Genomic DNA, 11,177 nt, shown 5'->3' with positions numbered 1-11,177 from the left:
AAAAAAAAAAAAAACAACACTTCCCCGTCCTCTGTCATCTTCACAATAGTTGCTGTGCTGACTCCTTTGTTGTAGTCGCTATGTCAATCAATCTAATTGAGTGTCTTCCTCTTTGGGCTGACTCTCTACCTTAACAAGAATGATGGCTTTATGCAGGGACTCATGCCTCCTAAAAATATGCCTGTGGTGTTAGAAACCTCACAAATGGACTTTTCAATGCATTACATTAGCCCTTGTTGAAGCATGGTCTCCAGCTACCTTAACAGTGGACACATGATCTTGCAAATCATCTACAGCTGTGGGACCAATATAAGAGTGTGATTTCCACACTGTGAGAGATGGTGGTGGAGAGATGATGGTGGAGAGATGATGGTGGAGAGAGGTGTGGCACTGCTGTGAAAGACTATGTAGAGACTGTGGCAAAGTATAACCAGACAAGCCCTGGCAATGGAGTCACAATTAAAGGAATAACTAACTTGTAACCGCTCTGAGACAAAATTTGCTGGACAAACAAGGAAACCACCTCTTGTATTTGTGCTGCTGAACTGAACCTGACATCAACTAATTAAGGAATTGTGCCTTGTTGTCTGGCTTGAGAGTGCTGGACTAACTCTGGACTTGTATTGTGTGATATTATTTCCCTCCTCTACTCTCCAAGCTATTTCCTAATAAACCTCACATCTGTAACTGAAGTCTGTGAGTCAATTTGCAACAAACATTATACTCAGTTATTGATAGAAATAGGTGCAGAAGGATATATGGTGGCATGTCTGACTGTAGCTATTCGTTTGAAGTTATTGATGGGAACAGTTTCCCTTACAATGCCCGAAGCATATTAGACAAAATCTTGCCAGCTTTCCTTCCAAGAAGAAATCTGGCTAGACTTTTTCAAGAAAAGGGTTAGCTTGCTAGTTAAAAATTAAGGTCTGAGCCAGAGTTGCCTCGTTTTGAATATTTACTAGTTCAATTATGTTGACTCAGTTTTTTCCTCTATGAAAAAGGGAGAAAGAATGATAGCACCTAAGTCATAAGGACTAAATTATTACATGTGAAGTGTTTAGGTAGAATTGCAGCTTTCAAATACCCCCATCGATGAATTGTCAAACTTTGCAGACTTATTTTTTTTATGTAATTGTCCTGTAGTAATCATGTGAAACATGCTAGCTATCCTCATTATCTCTGTATACCTAATGAGGAAACTGGATGCATAAAGCAATCTTTTAAAAACTTATTTAAGTGGCATATTTCATGTTATCTTGTCTAACTGAGAAACTTTTTAAAAAAGTACGAAAAGAGTGTTCTCATGTTACTGAGAACTGGGGCTTGGAATATTCTCTTGTTAGAAAAGATGAAGAGAATAAGTCAAAGAAACAAAAGAAATTTCAAAGCCGTTTCAGGCCCTCCCTCATTGGCCGTCCTTTCTGCACATTCCTAAAATGGAGCTGCACATGTCTGTGAGAGGCCCAGAGGAAGGAGGAGAGACACATTTTCCACAGAATCTGCAGAGGAGATAGAGAGTGGAGGAAGTGTGACTCAGGAGAGGCAGGAACCAGCATCTTCAGAATTCTGTAAGAAGTGAGAATAGTGCCTCTCAAAGTTTTTCAGAGCTCCTCAGTTTTTCCAAGGTCATCTCCATGACCTCAACCAGAATTCATTTGAATTGAAACTATGCTATGATTCCCATGTGGTGTGGGAGGAAGTGGGCATCAAAAGAAATCAAGCCAAAAAGTTATAAATCGCTGATGTGAACCATATTCCTGGAAAAAAGTGTCAGTCTCGTGCCTGACCTTTAGAAAGACATCTAATTTGGGCAGGAGTTTCCTAGCAATCCCAATGATGCCCCCAAATATCCATCTTAGTAGAGCAGATGTATAGATTGTGGTATATTCACAAGCTAACATACTATTCAGCAATGAACACGCATGGATCATAACCACATTCACCAGTAGGGATGGATTTTTTTACACTGGGGCAAAGAAATCAGGATCAGAAAAGTACAAATTAAGTCATTCCCCCCCTCAATAGTTTAAAAATGGTGTTAGAAGTCAGGATAGAGTTTTCTCTGTGGAGTGGCTGTTACTGGAGGGCCACAGGGTTGTTTTTATTTTTGTTTATTTAATCTCTTGACTTGAGTGCTGGTTTCTAAGACATGTTTATTTGTCAAAATGTCTTTATCTTTCTGGTGAACTTTTCTGTGTGATGTAATGCTCTCTCTCCATCATCTTCCATGATCTGGGATCAAATTATGGTTATTAAGTGACATTGAGTTGATTCCAACTTAGAGTGCCCCTATGTACAATGGAATGAGGCAAAACATTACCTGGTCCTGTGCCAGCCTCATAGCTGTTGCCATGTTTGGGCATCTTGTTGCAACCATTGTTAATACATGTCATTGAGGGTTTTCTGCTAGTGGCTAATTGGCAAGGCGGTGCACTGCCACCCTAAGTCAGGAAATTTGTATCCACCAGCTGCTTCTTGAGAGGAAGATGGGCAATATCTCCCCCATATGATTTACAGCCTCTGAAAACCTGCTAGAGGATCAGCTGTGAGTTAGTTCAGACTTGATAGCACATGACAAAAACAATAACAACTACTTAACCAAGCACAACGTCTTTTCCTGGAACTGGTCCCTTCTGATAATATGCCCAAAGTACGTAAAAGAAAATTTCACTCTCTTTGTTTCAAGTTGTAGTTGTTGGGTGCCATCTAGTCAAGTACAATGCATAGCAACCGTATGAACAAAAGATCTGAAGCCTGGCTTATCCTGTAGCATCCTTACAATCTCTGAAACACTTGAGCCCACTGCAGCAGTCACTTTGTCAATCCATCTGGTTGAGGGTTTTGCTCTTTTTCACCAGCCCCTCCATCTTTCCAAGTATGATGTCCCTTTCCAATGAATAGCCTTTCCTAGAAACATGCCCAAAGAGAAATCTTTGTCATCTTTGCCTCCAAGGAACACTCTGGCTGCACCTTCTCCAGACATATCTGTCCTTTTGGCAGTCCATGGTGTATTCAGTACTCTTCTCCAACATCACAGCTCAAAGGCATCAATTCTTCTTCTGTCATCCTTATTCATTGTCCAGCTCTCAGCAGCACAGAAAGTTATTGGAAAGACCATGTCTTGAATCACGCACACTTTAGTTCTCAAACTAACAACATTGTTCCACAATAATTTGGAGAAGTCCTTGACTGCAGACCATCCCAGTGCAATATGTCTCCTGACTGCTGGTAACAAGAGTGTTGGTTGTGCATCCAAGCAATATGAAGTTGTTGACAATTTCAATCTTTTCCATCTATCATGATGTTGACTATTGATCCAGTGGTGAACATTTTTGTTTTCTTGATATTGAGATGCAATCCATATTGAAGTATAGGTTTTTTTTCTTCTGCAGCAAGTGCTTCAAGTCCTCCTCACTTTCAGCAAGCAAGGTTGTGTCATCTGTATAATGTACATTATTTACTGATGTTTCTTCCTTGGCTCCTGATGCCACATTCTTCTTCACAGAGTCTAGATTCTCTATCTCAGCATACAGATTTAATGGGTGTGGAGAGAGGATATGACTTTGGCACATCTTTCTTAATTTTAAACCATCTAGTGTTTCCTTGTTCTGTGCACACAATAGCCTCTTGGTATAAGTATGGATTTCACATGAGCACAATTAAGTGCTCTGGGATCCCCACTCTTCTCAGTGTTAGTCATAACTTGTAATAATTCACACAGTCAAATGTGTTTGTGTAGTCAATAAAGCACAAAGAGACATTCTTCTTCTATTCTTTGATATCTTTGGAGCTACAAGCTCTTCTAAATCCAGCCTGAACTTCTATTCCCTGTCTATGTACTGTTCTAGCCATTTTTAAATGATCTTCATTAGTATTTTTTTTTGCATGTGCTATTAATGATATTGTTAGATAGTTTCCACATTCCATTGGATCACGTTTCTTGGGATTGAAAATAGACTGGTAAGCACATCCACAGTTGTATCTGTCATTTGAAACATGTCAATTGGTATACCAATGATTCCTGGGACCTTATTTCTTGTTGATTAATGCCTTCAGTGCAGCTTGAATTTCTTCCTTCAATACTATTGGCTTTTGATCACGTGGTAGTTTCTGAAATATATCCAAGTGCACCAATTCCTTTTGGTACAGTGATTCTGTGTATTCCTTCCATCTTCATTTGATGCTACCTGCATCATTCAAGATTTTTTTTTTTCTACTAGCATCTCTCAGTATAGCAACTTGAGACTTGAATTATTTTTCAGTTCCTTGAACTTGCATCAAATTAATTCTTAGTTAATATCATTCAAGTAATGATTCTAAAATTCTAGGTAAGCAGAAGCTGTTGTTGTTGTGTACTGTTAAGTTGGAACCAATCCATAGCTAACCCTTCAAAGGGCTTTTAGAGGCAATAAATCACACAGGAGGAGATTGCCCATCCTTCTCCCATGAAGCAACTGGTGGATTCAAGCCATGTGCCTTTGAGATTGTAGCACAGCTTCTTACAATTAGGCCTCCAAAGCCCAACCAGAAGCTGGAAAAACATAAATAAGGATTTCTCAGAGGTGGAAGCCATTTTAAGCGAAGATATTTCTATGGTCTTGGCTCTGGGTTTGGAAGTTACTTTTTGTCTCTTTCACCCGGGGCAAGGGTTGCACATTTTGTCCCTCCTCAAAGGATTTGTGTACAATACTACTTAGGATCTGCTGAGGGGTGAGAGAAGAGGCCATAACCCACTTCTACACATGTGTCAGAATCTGAGGAATCTGTCAGCTTGATACTCTGATTCTAAATCTCTTTTGTGAAACCAAGTGGGAGGAATTTAGGAATTCCAGCCTCTAGACACCTGTGTAGATGATTTTCTGGATGTTAAAGGATCATCTTTCCTATGACAGGCAGCACAGGGAACAAGGGGGAAGCCTTTCTGTGATTTTCACAGGCAGGGCTGTAACAAAGCATGTGGAAGAAGATAGCTTGGCACAGGCAGGGCTCAGAGTCCCTGCTTGCTCCATGCTGTCTCCAGGTCCCGCCTAAATCAAAGCCACCATTAAATCAAAGCTGCAGAGACTCAGCTGGGACTTGTAGCTGTCAAGGTTCTCTGGGCGGGTCAGCTGGTTTGGAGAAAACAACAGGGACTCAACGTGACAGGCCCCACATTCTGAGAACTTAAAAGGGAAATCCTTTGGATTCTGACTGGACTCCTGGGGCTCAGACCTGGCCTTACCCTGAGGCTGCAAAAAACGAATAAAAATGTGGACAGGGCTGCATGTGACTATGACTCTAGGTGACCAGGAGCCTTTCAGTCCTGCAAGGATTGAGATTTCTGTTTCTTCAAAACCCCTTATGTCTTCCACTGACTGATGCTGCAGACACCTAGCCTACTCTTCCTTATTTCTCCCCATTGCTCTGATGTTACCCTTTGTACTTCCACTTTCTCATTGTGCATTTCAAGCAGAGTCCTTCTTCGCCTCACAGTTATTCGGAGATAGCCCCCAATATCATGCCCTCTTTAAAGACACAGCCCTCTGGTGGCCCTTCCTCATTCTCTCCTTGCGTGCTCTTCTCTTGCTTTCTTAGATTTTAATTGTAATTTTCCTTCCCATTTCTACAAAGGCAGGATACAGAGGAAGGTCAACAGAGGGCGAAGAGCACTCGGCTGGAATCAGGAGACAGATGGACTTTGTGGTTTCTGTCCCTGATCTGTGACCCAGGGCAAACCCTGGAGGCTCTGTCTCAGTCTTGTTGGCTGTGCATGGGGCTGGGTCAGCCTGGCCTTAAATCCAGTGCTATGTACCATTCCAATTCTAATGCCAGGGTGACTGCAAAGAATAGGATTGCACCCTGGATCATACAAACCTACTTATTTCCTCTCTGACAGATACACATAGTCACATACAGTAAACAGGGAGATCACACGCACATATGCAGAATACATGGTAGATGATAGATGATGATGATAGATAGAAAAACACATACAAGAAGAAAATTATTGAAAACAAGTAACCTTATAGATCATGCTGCCATTGCTGGTAGCTGCTATTGGATCAGTTCTGACTTGTAGCAACCCTGTGTGTGCAGAGAATTGCATGGCTCCGTACATTTTTCAAGGCTGCGATCTTCTGAAAGCAGGTGGCCAGCCCAGTTGTCTGAGGCACACCTGGGTGGGTTTGAACCGCCAATGTTCTTGTGAGTAGTGAAGCACCTAATCCTTTCTGCTTCCCAAGGGCCCACTAACCACCCGGTGTGGAGACGGAATTGGAGTTGTTCTCTCCATGAACCCGCTTTCCTAGCTCCTTGCAATCAGGTGTAACCCTCCACTCCATTTTTTTCACAGTTTGGTGAAATAAAGGAAGTAGCTTCAGGCTAGTTTTTCTTTTGCTGCCACAAAGGTCCCCATAACTGCTGGTTCCTGTTTGTGGTGAAAATGCTCTTAAGCAGATGAATGAAGGGCACAAGACACGCCACACAAATCAGAGGACAGAATCCCAGCTCTGGGATCGGAGGATCTAACTCTGGGCGCGGAGCTCCCGAGAGCCCTGGCCTCGCGGAAGGGTATTTCCCATCTTCTCCTCTGCTCCTTCTGCTCGGCCTCCTCATCCCATTTCAAAAGCTGCATCTGATATATTGAAGCTCCATGCCTTCGCACACTTTTTCACAAACAAATTAGAAACTACCTGCCACGTTTCCCAGGGGGGCCTAAATCCAAGACGATTTAGGAATATGAAGGCTAGGAGCATGTGAAGGACGGCTCTGGAATTGCCTTGTCCGACTGCAGGCTGGTGGTAAGTGCTGAGTTGCTCTCTCCCTCACCCCTTCTCGTCCACTGGCATAGCTAGAAGCTGAATTTGGTCCACTGCATACAGCTCAGTGAGCAGTGCAGAAATCCATGAACTGAACCTGGCAGAATTCTCAGGATCTAGCGTCCAGCTAAGGGATTGCAGCAATGCTGGATTCTGGTGTCTCCAAGGGCCCCGGAAAGCCCAAAGTCCTGGCCACTTGGCCATGCCACCTAATCTTTCTGCTGCAGCTTTACCTCAGCATTACAACCCTTACTTTCCCTGGCTTAGAGTCACAGTGACACGGTTTGGCCTGCAGGCTCAAGAGAGCAGGCCCTTCTGGAATGTCATTTATGTGGACTAGGCCAGGCCCTGAATGCATTTCTACTTCTTTAATGCTCTCAGGACAGAGAACCTAATATTTGAGGAATTCCTTCTTCTTCTTTTTTTTTTCCAAATTTTTTCCCCCTTCCAACATTTTGTTTAAGAGAAAATGAGATGTCTATCTTCTGTTTCCTTATTTTTTTTCAGGAAAGCAAAGGGTTGTTGACTTCCTCCCTCTCCCCTCCCTTCCTTCCTTCTTCCCGAAGGTACTCATCTGAGAAAAAGAGAACGAAGTATTGTTCCTGTTCTCTTTCTTAAGTCATCTGAAACACTGTCCCTGCGAGTTCTTTTAAGTTCCCTGCAATCTGTACACAAGAGAAAGAGGGAGAGAGAGGGAGACAGACAGAGAGAGCGAGGGATCAGGTAAAGCAGCGAGGCTGCTGCAGCTACTCTGAGAACTCAGGAGCTGGTAAGTTCCCCCATTCAATTGCTTCTACTCCCATTCCCACAGCCTGGGGACATAGGCGGCCTTGGGCATCTTCCCTGGAAAAGAGCTTACTGGTGTAGTCCTCAATCATAGGTATGACTGATGGATGGCCCAGAGTGTAAGCTTATGCATTTTTTTAAGAGAATACTGATGCTTTGCAGAGCTGAGTCTGACAGATCTAGAAATAGACTTGCATTGGGACTAAGGAGGACACTGAGTTTTAATCTGAATCCTGGCACAGATACCGTGGCTGGGTTAACCAGGAGGCACTGAAGTGGCTCACTGGAGGACTGACTTTTCCTCTGTGTTGTATCCTGGGAACCTTTTTTGTGATGTCTGTTGAGAACTGAGGGCTGCTCTGGGGTGAGGGTATGGGGGGGTGGCTACACCTTGTCTGGGTTGAGGTGCTATTCTTACATTCTTATATTCTTTCCTTTCCATTCAGCAACCCTCCCCCAAAGGGCTATATTATTTAGAGACTGTTATTCTGCGTTACTGAAGTAGGAGGGGGAAAAAAGAGGGGGACGCTACTTCAGTTTGAAAGTGTGCTGTTGGTTGGGGTTTGTGTGTTTAGCTTCACATGGGGGTCGAGTGTAAATTCACTGCCCACTGTCAGTGGAAGGCATCATCCGTCAATCAAAAGAAGGTGAAGATTTGAGACTTGTAACTTTGGTTTTGGAAAACAGTACGTGACATGTGTAGGAGGATTAAGATTGATAGCTTTTGTCAGGAGGAGTGAAAGCTAAGCTATAGATACAATTGACAAACATCCGCCCAGTGCCTGGTTTTCTAAGTGCCAAACGGAATGCAAGCAGGCAGGCAAGTTAACACACAGCTAGTTTGAAAATGTCTAACTCGTCATCTCAACTAAATTCAGCAGGAAGGATAATGTTACCAAGAACTCTTCATGGCAAGCCACAAGACAGCAAAGTTCATATTATCCAAAATAGAATCAGCAAGGTCGCTTCCAAAGGCTGCATATTTACCAACATTAAGAATTTCATTCAGGGAGAAGATGACTGGGTAAGAGTCGAACACCACGCATACTTTAAAAATTTTCATTTCTACGAATTTTACTGAAGTCACCTGGGATGTGAAGAGTGTGACAAAAATAGCCGATCTCGCCTTATAAAGTAATTTGGCCAGACTGTACATTAACTACACTCAAATAATTATTTTTTTTTGAAACTGAGCCATCATCTTAATAGGATGAGAAAATGTGATAGAACTGGACGGTTATGTGGGTTTTGGGTCATTAGTCATACTTCTTTTTTCTTCTCCTTTTTCAAAAACTTTCCTTAAAATGGACAGCATAAAAAACCAAAAAAAGACACTTGATTAGCATTTGCCAACTTAAGGACAAGGATGCGAAGTTATGGTAATAACAGCTGAAAGCAGTTTCTAGCCCCCTCCCACACATCCTCGCTGCCCTGCTCCACAGATCTTCAGGTTAAAGGTAGCTGGGCCCATCAGCTCGGCTGTTTTGAGTCTTTAATCAGCAACTATGACCCTGCAGGAAAATTCAGGGCTGCGATCTTGCCTCTTTCGGTTTCATTTCTCCTTGGTAATATATTTAAATTTGTGCCACATTAAGAAGACATCAAAGAATGTACTTTAGTTTTGAAACCCAAATAAACACAATAGATTGAACAAAAGGATGAAAGATGATCAAGAAGAAGACAAAAGAGGTGAGTACACCAATGGCGAGGAATACAGCCCTGCTCCCAGGATGCATGTTCATGTGGCCCAGCTTCAAGTATTTGGAGATAGATTTATTATGTAGTATCTTGAAACAGAAGTACTTCTATATATCCAATATTTTCCCATTTGGTGTTAAGTCTTTGCAATGAGAATATCTGTTGGCTATTTCAGCTATTTTTTTTTAAGTCATTGATTACCCTATTCGCTACCACTCTACTGAACTCGGAAGAGTGAGTTGACATTTGTGGAAACTTCCAGTGTGATTCTTCCTTGGGCTTATCAGAGGTTTTTTTGTGATATCATTAGGGGAACTCCAGTTTGGAATGGTCCAGAATTTGAGAATAATTTCTGCCCAGACTCCACAGAGAGCTAAATCACAAATGAGTTATATGCATTTAAATCATGGTAGGATATTTATCTCTGGTAGATTGGTATTACTAATATGTGAATGAAGTTAGAGCACGCGGTGCATCAAAAACAGGTTTTATTTTCAAACATGCTTAAATTTGACTTTCTCATTTGCTGTCTGTAGGCTTTAAGTCAGTTACATGTTTCACTAAGCCTTGTTGTTGTTGTTGTTATTGTGTACTGTTGAGTTGGAACTGACTCATAGTTGACCCTCCAGCAAGTTTTCAGAGGCAGTAAATGATAAGGTCACTCATCTGTCTTCCTCGGAACAGCTGATGGATTTGAACCCAAATGCCCTTCAGTTGGCAGCCCAGCTCTTTCTCACTAGGCCAGGAGAATTCCCTTAGTTCTAAATATAAAATTGCATCAACATCGTACAATTGTTGAGATGGTTAAATAAGATAGTTTGTGTAAAACAATTAACACATGCTTGGCAAGTAGTAGGAGTTAATAAATGTCAACTGTGATATCTTAATGGAGTCATGTACTTTTAAACGAAGTACTTAAAAAAGTACTTAATTTTTAAAATGTAGACAGCAGAACTCTGGTTGCCTCGTTAGCAGGAACTGGCAACCCTAACCTGGGTGTTTTGAATCAGCTAAGCATCTGAGGGAGAAATACGGGCAATCTTCACCTCTGAAAAACCACTGGAGCGTCAGTTATAAAAGGGTTCTGACTTAATAAGTTTTGCTGTTGGGACAACAATGTGTCTTATAATTTGTGCCACTATTCGTGTGTGTGTGTGTCTATTATCATCAGTACTATATACCAAATTTTTATCAGAGTAAAGATTATTCTTTATAGCTTCATTATATCATTTAGAATTGCTGTAAGTCAGAATCAACAATATACGAAGACAACAACTTTAGACTTGAGTATACGTTGAATGAAGATATTTTAAAACCCAAATTATTAGAAAATAAAAGGAAGTAAAATTTAATGTATTAATGTTCACCTCTGCAAATGTCAGAAATACCACCTTTAGCCTCATTAAAATGCCAGCTGTGTTCAATCGAGCTCAATGTAGGGGAAAGGTTGTCTCAGGATAAAAATTTTCAACTTCGACAAAAGTGTAAAGAGATCACAGTTGTGTTTTAGGCATTGAATTCTCCCTTTCACCCACTTCCCCAAGTTCTCAAGCTCTGTATCTTTGCTGACCTTTTCCCTGGCCACCAAACACTGTAATTTTTATTTTTTTTTTAGCCCATGGTGCTTGTTCCAAGGATTTAGCTAGAGAGAAGATGACCTGGAGTAATGTTTTCCCACATCCCCTACCAAGAGCTTACCACACTGGGTGACCCCTTTCTCCTCCAAAGTTTACAATGAACCACTTCACACCAATAATCAAAATCTCATCCTTACCATAGAGAGAGAGAGAGAGAGAGAGAGAGAGAGAGAGAGAGAGAGTGTGGGGGGGGGTGTGTGTGTGTGTGTGTGTGTGCAAAGATTAGATCAATCATCATCCAACTGTCCGGCAAGGTGCT

At 41.8% G+C, this 11,177-nt stretch overlaps 1 protein-coding gene across 1 annotated transcript in view; it reads left to right on the top strand.

Moving 5' to 3' along the window:
• Nucleotides 1-7,392: 7,392 nt before the first annotated feature.
• ZNF366 (zinc finger protein 366) overlaps nt 7,393-11,177 on the top strand; it is a 93,411-nt gene continuing 89,626 nt past the window's right edge. The window contains exon 1 of the mRNA XM_006899025.1: nt 7,393-7,566. The gene's annotated coding sequence lies outside the window, so the exon portion shown is untranslated. The remainder of the gene's footprint in view (nt 7,567-11,177) is intronic.

This window comes from Elephantulus edwardii, unplaced genomic scaffold, assembly GCF_000299155.1.
Source record: "Elephantulus edwardii isolate Elephantulus edwardi_28Jun2011 unplaced genomic scaffold, EleEdw1.0 scaffold00244, whole genome shotgun sequence".
Lineage (NCBI taxonomy): Eukaryota > Metazoa > Chordata > Mammalia > Macroscelidea > Macroscelididae > Elephantulus > Elephantulus edwardii.
This window is presented reverse-complemented; position numbering and strand designations above follow the sequence as displayed.